General features: G+C 42.8%; 1 protein-coding gene across 13 annotated transcripts in view; it reads left to right on the forward strand.

The window, feature by feature from the left end:
- The first annotated feature begins 8680 nt into the window (after positions 1–8680).
- Positions 8681–15029, forward strand: part of TNNT3 (troponin T3, fast skeletal type) — a 50718-nt gene continuing 44369 nt past the window's right edge. For 12 of the 13 annotated variants that reach the window (XM_040328456.1, XM_040328459.1, XM_040328460.1 and 9 more), the window contains exon 1: positions 8682–8758. The gene's annotated coding sequence lies outside the window, so the exon portion shown is untranslated. Of the gene's footprint in view, positions 8759–15029 lie in introns of all 13 variants that reach the window. The other variant, XM_040328457.1, reaches the window with a different exon arrangement.

Consider the following 15029-nt stretch of genomic DNA (forward strand, 5'->3'; position numbering starts at 1 on the left):
TTTTTTTACAGGGTATAAAAGAGAAGAGAGGCGCCTCTAAGTGTAGCAATAAGTTGCTAAATGTTGTACCTTCATTAAATGTAACCATATTGCTACACTTAGAGGCTCCTCTCTTCTTTTTTATACTCAGTTGTGACATGACGCTACTCTTATATCAGGACATTGCTTGTATATCAAGGCAAAATGTATTAAAACATTTTGCTTGTCTTGCAAAACGCTCTCAAACCAAGTTACTCTCAAACCAAGGTTTTACTGTATTTTTTTTGACAATATACAACCCTCCTTATAGCCCGTGACTGGTGCAAGAATGAAATATCAGACCGATTTTTTGTTATATAATTATACATTAAATTCAGAGCATTTTTGCACTTTCAGCAATAACATTTTTTCACCTTACTTTCGAAATTCTGAAAAATTGTTCGTCAGTGCATTCGATCTTCTCATCATTGAGTTAACTCATTTCTTTCAAAAGCCCCTAAAATTTCATTTAGACCTACAACTTGAACGGAATCCCAGATATATGAACCGGGTTTCTTTAGTGCGCATTACAGTGTGTACCATAGGTGAGCACAGCCTATTGCATTAGGGTGTGCACCTCAAAGCTCTACCACATGTGTGTGTATGTATGTATGTACTGATGGTGTCAGTAGAGCAGTGGACGGTGTCCAGGGCCGGTGCTACCACTAGGCAAAGTAGGAAGCCAACTAGGGCACACTACTGCCTAGGGCGCCCGGCCACTGGTGTTCCTACTCTCTTCTCTCTGCAGCAACCAACTAAGTCTCAGCATCAGCAGGCAGCCGCCGCTCCATTCGCACAGAGTGTCAAAGGCGCAGTGGAGGACTGCGTCTGTGTTCCGACTTCCAAATGTATGGATGCAAGAAAACATTCATTGATTGGCACTGGTAGGCTGCATTTGATGGGCGCTGGTGAGGCTGCATTGACTGGTGCTGGTAGGCTGCATTGATGGGCGCTGGTGAGGCTGCATTGACTGGTGCTGGTAGGCTGCATTTGATGGGCGCTGGTGAGGCTGCATTGACTGGTGCTGGTAGGCTGCATTGATGGGCGCTGGTGAGGCTGCATTGACTGGTGCTGGTAGGCTGCATTTGATGGGTGCTGGTAGGCTGCATTGATGGGTGCTGATGACGCTGCAATCAATGGGCGCTGGTGAGGCTGCATTTCATGTGCACTAGTAGGCTGCATTGATGGGCGCTGGTGAGGCTGCATTGATGGGCGCTGGTGAGGCTGCATTGATAAGCGCTGATAGGTTACATTTGATGGGCACTTCATTAAAAAGGCAGGGAAAATGGGGTAAAGCAAGGGGAGGCCGCAAAATGGTGTCAGTAAGGCAGTGGACGGTGTCAGTAGGGCATAGACTGGTGTCAGTAAGGCAGTGGACGGTGTCAGTAGGGCATAGATTGGTGTCAGTAAGACAGTATGTGGTGTCAGTAATTTTTATTTTTATTACCCTGTTAGGGGGCTTTGGTGAAATATTAGGGGTTTTATACAGGGGGTATCTGCACCCCACTGGGTGATTAGGGTGTGCCCGAGCACACCTGGCACACCCTGTGCGCATGCCTATGATGTGTACGATTTTCCCCAAACGGAAATCACATTCACGGTTGTTCGTCCAGATAAGAAACAAGAAACATTCCATCCTGGTCCTTCAAATTTTCTAATCACTATGTTCAAAAACGATCCTTGATTTGACCCCCCACTAATCATTCAGAACAAATGTTCCAAAGACAATCAGTTTCAAACTAAATCCTATTGGTGTATGTCCAGCTGTAAAGTTGGTCACACATGGATAGTGATTCTTTACATTGGGCAGGCCATAGATGGTGCGATTTTCTTTCCTGCAGCCACAGGTTTCTGTATTTGCCTCCTGTAGAGTTATTGTGTTCTTCCTGCAGGGGGGGGGGGATGGGAAACCATCCCTGCCGGTAGAATACAGTGATTATTGCTACTGGCTGTAGCCACTGGCTATAATCACATGTAAAAATACAAAAGGCTGATTGTACCCATGTCGATTGATAGATTGACTTCAGTACATTCAGATAGGGTAGAACTAGAAAGGGGGATTTTAATGGTGCCACAAGTGTACACAAGAAATATTTTTCAATAAAAAATATAGGGCTAGATTCAGAAAGAATTTACGCCGGCGTATCTATTGATACGCCGCGTAAATTCAAATCTGCGCCGGCGTATCTTCTTTCTGTATTCAGAAAGCAAGATACGCCGAAATTTGCCTAAGATCCGACTGTCGTATCTTAGTTGCATATTTACGCTGGCCGCTAGGTGGCGCTTCTGTCGATTTACGCAAGGAATATGCTTATTAGGTAGATACGCCGATTCACAAACGTACGTACGCCCAGCGCATTTTTTTACGTCGTTTACGTTCGGCTTTTTCCGGCGTAAGGTTACTCCTGCTATATGAGGTGTACGCAATGTTAAGTATGGACGTCGTTCCCGCATCGAGTTTTGAAATGTTTACGTCGTTTGCGTAAGTCGTTCGCGAATAGGGCTTTGCGTAAATTACGTTCACGTCTAAAGCATTGACGATTTGCGGCGTAATTTCGAGCATGCGCACTGGGATTCTTTCACGAACGGCGCATGCGCCGTTCGTTAGAGACGTCATTTACGTGGGGTCATGTTTTATTTACATAAAACACGCCCACCTCTTCTCAATTTGAATTTGGCGCGCTTACGCCGGCAGATTTACGCTACGCCGCTGCAACTTACGGAGCAAGTGCTTTGTGAATACTGCACTTTCCCATCTAAATTGCGGCGGCGTAGCGTGAATAACATACGCTACGCCCGCACAAAGTTAAGCCGCCGTACGTGAATCTAGCCCATAATCTTTTATTAATATCCAACATTTTTAAAAGAGTGAACAATGTTGACTCTCAAAAATAGAGAAATACATATAAAATGATCACAACATAATAAAGAACAATGATATGTATATAAAGCTATATAGAGCTATATAAATGCCTGTTTGGCTCAACACGTTTCGCTATATTGCTTCTTCAGGAGCTGTAAGGCATATATTGGCTACAGAAAAATACAGAAAAAAAGATGTAAGCTATCAAACATAAACAACAATTTATTACAGGATCATAATATACAGATAAGTATAACAAATTAAATATCTAAACAGAAAACAAAACCAAAAGGGCATATAGAAAGCCCTTGAGTACATTCAGCCTGCCCATAGATGCTTTGAATTTTGGGCAGTCCCTGTTGAACCTGCTGAGATTCGGCCAAGCTTTAAGCTGGCCATAGACGTTTTGAATATTGGCCGGTTCAGCAGGGACCAGCCAAGATTTAAACCATCAATGGGCAGACTGAATGTACCCAAGTCGATCACTTGGGTCCAACCAGCCTGTCAGATTTGTATGCAATTATTGCTAGTGGGTATTATAGCCGCTAGCAGTAAAGTAATCACTGTGTTCTCCTGGTGGGGACAGCTTCCTGCAACCCTCACCAGACATGTTTATCATATGTTATGTTATGTTTATCATAATATGAGGTGATCCACAGGTCATTGTATATTACCAGGATGTGCTATGTGGGGGAGGGGTGGATTTCTCACTTTTTATACTGTGGATCACCTCATATTATAACAACAGTAAAAAAAAAATAACAACAGTTGTCTGAGCAATCAACAACAGATAATTAGAGAATATAGAATATAATTAATACATGCCCAGTAAGGTATTTCAGTCAATGACGCAGAGGGCGGTGCCAAGTCCTGCTGTCTGTGTTTAAGACTCGGGAGCGTGCCTGCACGGGTGCCCCAAAGGAGAGCACTTCTCCAACGGGTCACTCGATGCAAGAGGAGCCAGGAGCACTGCGGAGGGACCCCAGAAGAGGAGGATTGGGGCCACTCTGTGCAAAACCAACTGCACAGAAGTGGTAAGTATGACATGTTTGTTATTTTAAAATAAAAAAAAAGGGAACCTTTAGTGTCCTTTTAAGGTGAAAAACCTTTTGTGCTGCAGCTCCCCCTCAGAACCCCATTTTTCTTACCTGCTGTCAATCAAATCCAGTGACACGTAAACCGGGGGCAGGGCCGAGTCCTGCTGTCTGTGTCAATGGACGCAGCAGCAGGACTCGGGAGCGCGCCCGCACGAGTCCCCACATGGAAAGTGACTTTCCGAGGGCACTCGAGAAGAGGAGGAGCCAAGAGCTCCATGGAGGGTCCCTAAAAAAGGAGGATCGGAGCTGCTCTGTGCAAAACCCTTGCACAGAGGAGGTAAGTATAACAGGCTTGTTTTTTTTTTAAACTAACGTTTACAATCACTTTAAGGTCACCATACACCTTACAATCTGACTGTACAATCTTTGTACAATCTCCTTTATATTTACTAGAACTAGGGCCAATTATTGGATAAAAACAGTAGGTATGACAATAATAGGCACTTCTGACACATAAGAAAGTGCTGATTGTTACCATATTTTTGAGAGAAAAGAAAACCCATGTTTCGCTATGTGCTGGCCTTATTCACTCATTGGTCAGGTTATAGACTAGTAGCTGGATTCAAAAAGATGTACACCGGCGAATCAGTAGATACGCCGACGTAACTCTGAATCTACGCCGTCCTAAATTTAAGCGTATTCTGGAAACCAGATACGCTTAAATTTAGCTAAGATACGAGCGGCGTAAGTCTCCTGCGCCGTCGTATCTTAAAGTGTAATTATTAGGCTGGCCGCTAGGTGGCGCTTCCGTTGAGTTAGGCGTAGAATATGTAAATGACTAGATACGCCGATTCATGAACGTACGCTTGCCCGTCGCAGTAAAGATACGCCGTTTACGTAAGGCGATTCCCGGCGTAAAGTTATTCCATCAAATAGCTGGACTAGTCAATGTTAAGTATGGCCGTCGCTCCCGCGTCGAAATTTGAAAATTTTACGTCGTTTGCGTAAGTCGTCCGTGAATGGGGCTGGATGGAATTTACGTTCACGGCGAAACCAATACGTCCTTGCGGCGTACTTCAGAGCAATGCACACTGGGATATGTACACGGATGGCGTATGCGCCCCATTAACATAAAACACGCCCCCTCATCCTAATTTGGATTAGGCGCACTTACGCCGGCCCCATTTACGCTATGGCGCCGTAAGTTAGGAGGCAAGTACTTTGTGAATACAGTACTTGCCTCTCTGACCTAAGGCGGCGTAGCATAAATACAATACGCTACGCCGCCTTAAAGATGCGGCGTTCTCTCTGAATCCAGCTATATGTCAGATCTGAACATCACAGAGATGTGATAAGGGTCTGGCAGATTTCTTACCACCCATCATTCTGTAAATGACCAGTCTCAGGGTACAAAGGATTTTCTTTTTTTTCCCCAAAAATTGTATGATGAGTCTACAATTATCCAATGTCTATGGGCATATAAAAGTGTGTGGAGAATATTGTTACACAGGGCAGGATATATCAACAGAAAATAAAATATATTTGCCATAAGGTTTCTGATAGATGTTTAATAATGTTTGGACATGCATGTGTGATGGTAACCGGATCATCCGTCAGGCAAACAAACGTGACAGCTCAGCTCTTGTATATGGAGAAGAATGGGAGAAGATCATAGCTAACTCTGCCTAAAACCAGAAAATCAGATGACTTATCTCATGTCTATGGGTATTAGTGCCGGTTCACACTACCGCGACTTGGGATCCGACTTGTGTCGCCCCAAGTCGTGTGACATGAGAAATTCCATTGAAGTGAATGAGAGCCGTCTTAATACACACTACTGAAGTCACTCCGACTTCAGTAAGGGTTCTTGTACTACTTCAAGGCGACTTCTAAGCAACTTGTACCCACAGGTCTCGTTCACATGACCGAGGAACTCGTCGTAAATGAAACATAGTTTTCCTTGACGAATTCCTTGTCAGGCTTGTGGAGAAACTTGACAAGCTTGCTTTGCGTACACACGGTCAAGACCAAATCTCCTTGCTCTCAAACGCGGTGACGTACAACACATACAACGGCAGGGGAAGTTCGATTCCACTAGCACAACCCTTGGGGCTGCTTTTGCTAATCTCATGTTACTGCGTGTAAAGTAAAGGTTTGGTAAGAGACGATTTGCACTTTTCAGACTGTTACAGCGTGACAAATGTGTTATCTCCTTTACAAACGCTACTTTTACCGAAGGTGCGCTCCCGTCTCATACTTTATTCTGAGCATGAGCGGGTTTCTTAGCATACACACGATCGTATTTCTCGTCGAAAACCAGCCCGACGAGGAACACAACGAGGAAATTGAGACTCCCGTCGAGGAAAAAGAGAACTTGTTCTCTTTTTTTCTCGTTGAGTTCCTCGACAGTTTTCTCAATGAAAAACATACACACGACCGGTTTCCTCGGCAAAAAAGCTCTGCCACCAAGTTTCTTGATGGATTCTGTCAAGGAAAACGGTTGTGTGTACGAGGCCATAGATTTCAATGGAAGTTGCCTCTAAAGTCAGGTCACTGTCTTAACTGAAGCAACTTTACAGGAAAATAAAATAGTTTACTCAGCTCCCACAGAGCTGATTATTCTCTGATTGGCCACAGCCAAAGTCGCCTGTCCTGGAGGCAACTTTAAGTCACGTTGTAAGTTGCTCCAAGTCGCGCTGAAGTTGGGTTGCCCCTGTGTGAACCGGCACTTAGGCTGACTAGAGACACTAGAGAATGGAAGGAGAGACAAGCATAAATAGGTAGATTCAGGTAGAGTTAGGCCGACTTATCAGTAGATAAGTCGACCTAACTCAGAATCTACGCCGACTTATGTTTAAGCGTATGCTCAAACAGAGATACGCTTAAACATATCTAAGATAGGACGGCTTGCGCCGTCCTATCTTAGATTGCAATATTTTGGATGGCCGCTAGGTGGCGCTTCCATTGCGGTCGGCGTAGAATATGTAAATGAGTTGATACGCCGATTCATGAACGTACGCCCGGCCGCCGCAGTCGATTTACGCCGTTTCCGTAAGGCATTAGCAGGCCTAAAGTTATTCCATCTATTAGGTGGAATAACAATGTTAAAGTATGGCCGCCGTTCCCGCCGCGAGATTCAAATTTTTTACGTCGTTTGCGTAAGTCGTCCGCGAATCGGGATTTACGTAGTTTACGTCCACGTCGAAATCAATAGGCTCGTGCAGCGTACTTAGCCGCAATGCACACTGGGAAATGTAGGCGCCCGGCGCATGCGCAGTTAAAAAAAACGTAAAAAACGTGAGGTCAAGCCTCATTGCCATAAAACACGCCCCCCTCCAACACATTTGAATTCGGCGCCCTTACGCCCGCACGCTTTAGGCTACGCCGCCGTATATTAGCAGGCAAGTACATTGAGAATCATGTACTTGCCTAGCTAACTTACGGCGGCGTAGCCTAAACACGCTAAGCTACGCCGCCGTAACTTTAGTCCTATCTACCTGAATCTACCTAAAACTGACTACCTTTTAGGCACAAACACCAGCCAACACATCCATAGAGCCAACAGTGGCATCAGATGTTTTATGTGTAGGCCTATAAAACAGGACGGGGAGGTCCCACGGGGACACCTCCAGTTGTGGTGTATCAGAAGTAAATCACTATCGACTGGACATAATGTTCTCCCTTGGCCAATTGCTATTGCCCTTGGTGAGCCTTAACCATCAGTATGGTAGGTGCCTGATCCAATTGAATTACACTGTCGGATCTTAGGATGCAGTACCGCATCCGCCGCTGGGGGCATTTTGTGTCGAAATGCCGCCTCGGGTATGCAAATTAGCACTTACGGAGATCCACGAAGATTTTCTGCTTCGTTTTTTCTCCGTAAGTATTAAGTTGCATACGCAAAATTAGGGCTGCTTTTACATGGTGTAAAGTTAGTACACCATGTAAAAGCAGACCCTTCTGTCTAGCGACGCGTTTTTTTTTTCGAATTTGAATTTTTTTTTTCGCGCCGTATCTTTTTTTTTTCCCGACGCAACTTTATTGACCCGTCGCAATCCACAAAGCCCGGCGTAATGTAATTTCGCGCTATGCACGTCGGGAAAATGACGTCACGAGCATGCGCAGTACGGCCGGCACGGGAGCGCGCCTCATTTAAATGGGAATCGCCCCTATGAAATGAGGAACGCCTTACGCCGGCGGAATTTAAGTTACACGGCCAGAAATTTCTAGGTAAGTGCTTTGTGGATCGGGCACTTAGGTAGAAATTTTAAGGCAGTGTAACTTAAATTAGAATTTCGCCGTTACGCCGGGTCTTTGTGGATTTGGCCCCATATTCCTAAGCGGTACATGGCAATTTAGCAGTAGAGATTCTTATCTGATCAATACAGTGATTGGATTGCATGTCACTGATATAATGGTTTGTGCCTTATGGCATTCTTTTTCTATTGCTGGAATGTGACTGAAAAAAGAAGGGTTTTGTGCACACCCCCCTACCATGAAGGTGGTCTTCTTAATTTAACAGCTCCCCACACACACACATATATACACTCACAAGGGAACATCTCCAAATTCTGCTGTCCTGCTTGGTCTATAATTAGTGAGTAAGTTGAGCTTAGACCCTAGTGAGCCCCCTCCCCTGTAACCTGTGTTAAGCAGCTGTTCATACACTTGTCCTGCCCCTCCTGTGTGCCACTCCTCACCCCCCTGACAGCCTGTCCAATCCTGGTGGGTTGCAGATCACATTTCGGTATAATTGCAAGACATAACCAGGCCGGTGGGCGATTGAATAGTCTCACAACTGCTCCGACCCCCAGTGCTGCTCTCTGCTCTCGGGCCTCAGGTAAGAGAAGGGTGAGGGGGGCCTGAAAAAGATACCCCTTCAACAAGTGGCAGCATCACTTGTGTGAAGGGAAGGGAGACAGCACCTACGAAAAACATTAACTTCTCAGGGGGTCTTGTAATACTGAACCATCCCTCTGACAGTAATAAGAGTGGATCTTTAAATTCGTATGCAGAATATTTTTCATTCTATAGATTTAGAACGATTCTAACAGAATAGATGATAGAAGGACTCGCTAATTGGGCTGTCATTCAAATTGAAGGTGACAAGACCACTGCACCTCCTTTGTTTCCAAAGATCAAAAGGATTCTCGAAAAAGCAACCTGCTAATACTTTACTTTATTAGTAAAATCCCTAATTTAATCCTCATATGAGATCCGTACACAACTGCTCAACGATGCAATCCAGGCTAAGCTTTGGAATGGCAAGACTGGTGTCATAATGTGACCCTGGCCACGGTCCAGCAATGTCATGTGCTGTGTGCCACCTGAATGCATTGTCTGAATGGAACTGCCTGAGCGATCTATCTATCTACAATCTACTTTGTTGGCTCCTTTTTTTTAATCTTGACATCACATTGGGCTCTTCCTATTTAAACCTGGAGAATAATTATATTTCATGATGTCACTGTTTCTCCTGCTAGAACCACCCACCCTTTTATAAGGATATAACTTACCTAAAATAACTTGATGTCTGTGGTGACCAATAAGTTATATTTTAATATTTGTGAAATTCAAAGATATCTGATTGATCACTGCCGTCAACAACTCCTATTTTTTTTTTATAAGTAGCCTCCTCTCCTTTACGCAAGTCTAGTACTAGGAAAAATGAAATGCCCTTTTCTTTTTTACAGATTATGTGTATTATAAAGGTTTAGATTTTGCCATGTGTTTGATATATGTATCTAGGTTGCATGTTACCAAAAATTCTTGTATTTTTACCAAAAATGCATTTTTTCTAGGGAGCATGTTACCAAAAAATGTATTGTATTTAGGTGGTATGTTACCAAAAAGTCATTATTTCTAGGGAGCATGTTACCAAAATTCATTGTATCTAGATGGCAAGTTACCAAAAATTCATTGTATCTAGAGAGCATGTTACCAAAAATTCATTGTATCTAGAGAGCATGTTACCAAAAATTCATTGTATGTAGAGAGCATGTTACCAAAATTTCATTGTATCTAGAGAGCACGTTACCAAAAATTCATTGTATCTAGAGAACATGTTACCAAAAATTCATTGTATCTAGAGAGCATGTTACCAAAAATTCATTGTATCTAGATGGCAAATTACCAAAAATTCATTGTGTCTAGAGAGCACGTTACCAAAATTCATTGTATCTAGATGGCAAGTTACCAAAAATTCATTGTATCTAGAGAGCACGTTACCAAAAATTCATTGTAGGTAGAGAGTATGTTACCAAAAATTCACTGTATCTAGATGGCATGTTACCAAAAAGTATTTATATCTTGGGAACATGTTACCAAAAAGTATTTATATCTCTGGAGCATGTTACCAAAAATTCACTGTATGTAGAGAGCATGTTACCAAAAAATTCATTGTATCTAGAGAGCATATTACCAAAAATTCATTGTATCTAGATGGCATGTTACCAAAAAGTATCTATATCTTAGCAACATGTTACCAAAAAGTATTTATATCTTGGGCGCATGTTACCAAAAATTAATTGTATCGAGATGGCATGTTACCAAAAAGTTTTTATATCTAGGGGGCATCTTACCAAAAAAATATTTGATTCTAGGAGCATGCCATCAAATATTTACTGTATCTGGAGGGCATATTATCAATTACTCATTGTATCTAGGATGCATTTTACCAATTATTTATTGTATCCAGAGGCATGCAGGATACTGGAAAGCTGAATACCTGAATTGCCCATGATCTGGTGGTATAACAATGACATAACCCCTTTGTTGTATATAAGGCACGGCCATGATAAAAAAAAAAAAAGGAACAAGGACTTTATGTGTATCCAAAATCTAGAACCCTAAAGATGCTAGATATTTAAATGAGTGACTTTTTAGCTTTGTAATCTATAGCAATAATCTGTTATCTCCGTTGAGGCATTTGTGAATTGTCTTTTAGCTGTCTAAATAGAAAAAGATTCCTGAGTGGGTGACATTTCTAGAACAGGTTGTGTGTAGGTTGTTGGGACCAGCTGTTCATGTTGTCAGAGATGGGGTTGGTAGCACATGTCATATCAAAGGACTATATGGCAGACAGGAGGTACAGTATGGCCTTCAGTCCCCTTCAAAGATTTTCACTGACGTTTTGCTTTTTTTTCCTTCAGACCCATAACTGGGAGGTGTAAGCTGTGATTACATGCAGCAAAATGAGATGTGCATTCCTATGACGCTCACCTTTGAAGTATTGGAAATGTGCAATAGGAAAAAAAGGCGTTGACTCTTGTAAACAGTCCACAAACATGGGGCAGATAAGATGCTAAGTTTCATAAACAACTTGAAGTCATGGCACTTATCTTATGTCATGGGACTTTTCTAATGTCTTGGATACACACCTCACAAATGGATTAGACACCCCATAACCCAAATGTTAAAAGATTATCCTGCCATCATATTGTCTCTCTCCCAGGTCCAGATCACCTTTAAAGGACATTCCCAGGGGGTCCCGAAATAGACAAGAATGCCCAGTTGTCCGTCTCTGGTACCAGCCCGCCCCTCTTTGCTATCTCATGTAACATCTGAGTCATGCAAACTGCAGCCATAGGCTCCCAAGTTTGCCTTACAGGGTGGGAGACCTAAATTAAGCCATTGGGTGACATTGGCCCTGTGTCTGGTACTGCGTTATTAGAGTTGTCCTGCTTCAGGGATATTGCTAAGTGGAATTATAAATGAATGTAGAATAGATCTCCTGAAAATAAGATATATGCATTAAATGAATACTTAAAATGAATACCTTAATACTTTACAGTACAGCCATTTAGACCACAGCGAGGCTGTATAAAAGGAAAAGGCCACCTACTTTGCTCTATGGTTATTTGCTTCTTGTTAGATTATTCTATGCATTTTTACTGTTAGTGCTTGGTAATGACAAGGTAGAGTTCTTAACTCCAGTCTTCAAGGTGCCCCAACAGGTCATTTTTTTAGGCTCTCCATTATTTTGCACAGTTTTACTGCCTAATGGCCCGTACACACAATCCAAATATCGGACAAAAACGATCGTCCGAGGAAGAATCGTACGATTTTCGGATTGTGTGTACACTACTTTCGAGTTTCGAGAGCCGATCATGACAGTTCATCCAATATTATTAGATCGGACAAGCACAAAATGTTTCCTCGTACGATGCCAGATCGTAAGATTTTTGTTTAGTCAGTATATAGTTGTCGTCCGAAAATACAATACAAATACATTACAACACATGACATCACTTGCGATTTTTTTTGTGCCGTATGAGAATTTTCGTGACTTTAGTAACCTATTCAATTTCTACTTGCGACTATTAAGCAAAAAAAGTCGTACGATATATCGTACGATATTCGGATCGTGTGTACGGGCCATTAGTAATTACCATAGCCGGTTTATCTGAGGGGAATCTGGAAAACATGACCTGTTGGGGCACCTTGAGAAGCACAGGTGTAGAGTATAGAAGACCTTAGGGGCTACAGTACTGTCCCATCTGAAATATACATTTGGCCTTGGCTTAGAAACATCAAAGAATTTGGAAAATGAAACACATAAAGGGTCAGTCCATGCAAACTCTATGTTGGTTTTGAGTAGATTTTGGTGTGCTGGACATCTACCATTTTCTTCTCTCTCTTTGGAATCCCAATTATGAGAGCTATTTAGATTAAAAAAATCAAGCATGCCACCAAGTACACTTGAGTTCTTAGATCTGCCCACTGCCAGAACCCTCATCATTGGGGATCTTACCGCTTTGATCTTTATTAACATTGCATACCAGATAATGCAGCAGGAGGAGTAAGACTCAGTGGCAGGGAGGTTAAGCTAGGAATTTTGGTGAGATGATCTTGATATTTGGATCTCCACCTATGACAAGGCAATGGTTGTTATAGCCTATCGCTTTAGAGACATTGCTGAAATATCAGATTTGTGTAAATACCGTATTTATCGGGGTATAGCACGCTCCGGCGTATAGCACGCAACCCTAATGTACACCCGAAATTCCTGTAAAAAAAAAACATTTTAATACTTACAGTTTTGGTGTCTTGCCCGGCGTCCATGTCCGGTCCGGCGTCCGTCCGCGGCCTCGGTGGTGTCCTCCCGGCTTCTCCTGCACTGTCTCCGAGTCGAATCCCCGCTTCCCGCGCTCAGTTTGAAGCCTCCGCCGACATATACCGAGCGCAGTACACTCGGGCACGCTCGGCTTCTCATGCATAAACGTCACAGAGCGTGACCACGAGCGAAGCCGAGCCTGGCTGAATGTACCCGAGTGTACTGCGCTCGGTATATGTCGGCGGAGGCTTCAAACTGAGCACGGGAAGCAGGTATCGGCGTATATCGCGCACCCACAATTTTCCCCTTATTTTAAGGGGAAAAAAGGGCGCGGTATACGCCGATAAATACGGTAACTTGTTTACGGGATAACAATGATTGATCCAACATCAGGGTATGATTTACACACTTAGGGGGTTATTTACAAAAGGGAAATCCACTTTGACCTACAAGTGCACTTTCCACTGCTTTTGTAGTGCACTTGTAGTGCAAAGTTGATTGTCCTTTCGTAAATAACCCCCACAGTATGGAACCAAAGTTATGTATCCACCACATATTGTTTAGCTGATCTAAGAGGCACAGAAGCTCTCAGCCTAAATGCTTCAGGAAAAAGTGAAACCATTAATAATTTTACAGTCTCCTATAAGGAAGATAATTACCTTTTCATTATATTATCCTTCATCTTCCCTTGTAATTTTCATTGCTATCATTGCAATTTACCTAACAGTTTAAATGATAATAAAACTGGTGTATCTAGTCTTCCCATTTTTATAGGGAAGGAATAGGGCTCATTCAGATTTTGCTGCATTGCAGTAATGCACATGTGTGTGCAGAGGAGCTGTCTTAATTCATTGGTCCCATTTGTAATCGCGCATACAGCAAGATACATTGTGATAGCACAACACAATGCAGTGGGAAAGCGTGTTCTGGCCTGAACTCCCGTCAGGGTTTTACTGATATCTGGGGCTCAGTTAGAGTGATTTGCCCTTACTTCCCTTTTCACTAGTGAGGGAATGAAGGAACTCAAGAACAACACAGACGTAAAAAGTCTTAATTTAAAATAAGCAGGGGAAGGCTAGAACCTGTCAGCTTTTTATTGATGTCAGTTTTACTGTTGTAGATTTTCCCTCACTTCCTGCCGGGTAAAACATTGTCCCCAAAACAGGAAGTAAGGGGAAATCTCTCTACACCCCAGTTCACGCTATCACTTGCATGTGAATCGCACAGGAATGAGGTCATTTTGTATCATGTGATCCGGTGCGGGCAAACCGTACTGCTTTTGCAATGCTTTTGGGGTGTCGTTAACTTTGTATTGACACTTGCAATTGCGTATTTCCCTCACCATAAGTGCAATTGCAATATAGTGCAGGGAAATACGCAGGTATCGCTGCGTTTGCAGCACTGCATATGTGTGAACCTAGGCTAATGGAGTCCTAAATAAAAGTACAAATTGACAGTGGTGATAACCTTTCCACATTCTATCCAAAACTTCGGACAATCTGTGGACCTTTATTGGTGACATCTGTGCTTGAGTTCTCAGGTCTGCACACTTGCTGTGGATAATATGAGGTATCCCACTCTGCCTGCTAGATTATTTATTTTATATCATGGGTCATTGGAATTGGCATTGAGATCTCTCAATTTGCCTGTTCATGATATTTTCCCTGCTCTAATGCAGTCTTTTTACCCCAAAACAACCCCTGAAATATCGTATTTATCGGCGTATAACACGCACCCTAACTTTAAGGAAAAATGAAGAAATTTCAGGAAAAAAACTTTCCACAGCACCCTGCGTATAACACGCAGGCAAAGTTGTCCCTCTATTTTCAGGGTAAAAAAGTGAGTGTTATACGCCAATAAATACAGTAATTATTATGCCAAAGTGAACCCTTACCAAAGGGTTCATTAGGAAAAATGCCCGTTATGTTGGTGGTCAGTAGGAAGACTGCAATCTAAAGCCGGGCATAAACGGTTTGAATCTTGACCTGGTTCAGCAGAAACCGTCCGAGATTTGAACCATGTATGGGCAGGCTGAATGTACCCAAGTTGATCAATC

This window comes from Rana temporaria, chromosome 11, assembly GCF_905171775.1.
Source record: "Rana temporaria chromosome 11, aRanTem1.1, whole genome shotgun sequence".
Taxonomy (NCBI): domain Eukaryota; kingdom Metazoa; phylum Chordata; class Amphibia; order Anura; family Ranidae; genus Rana; species Rana temporaria.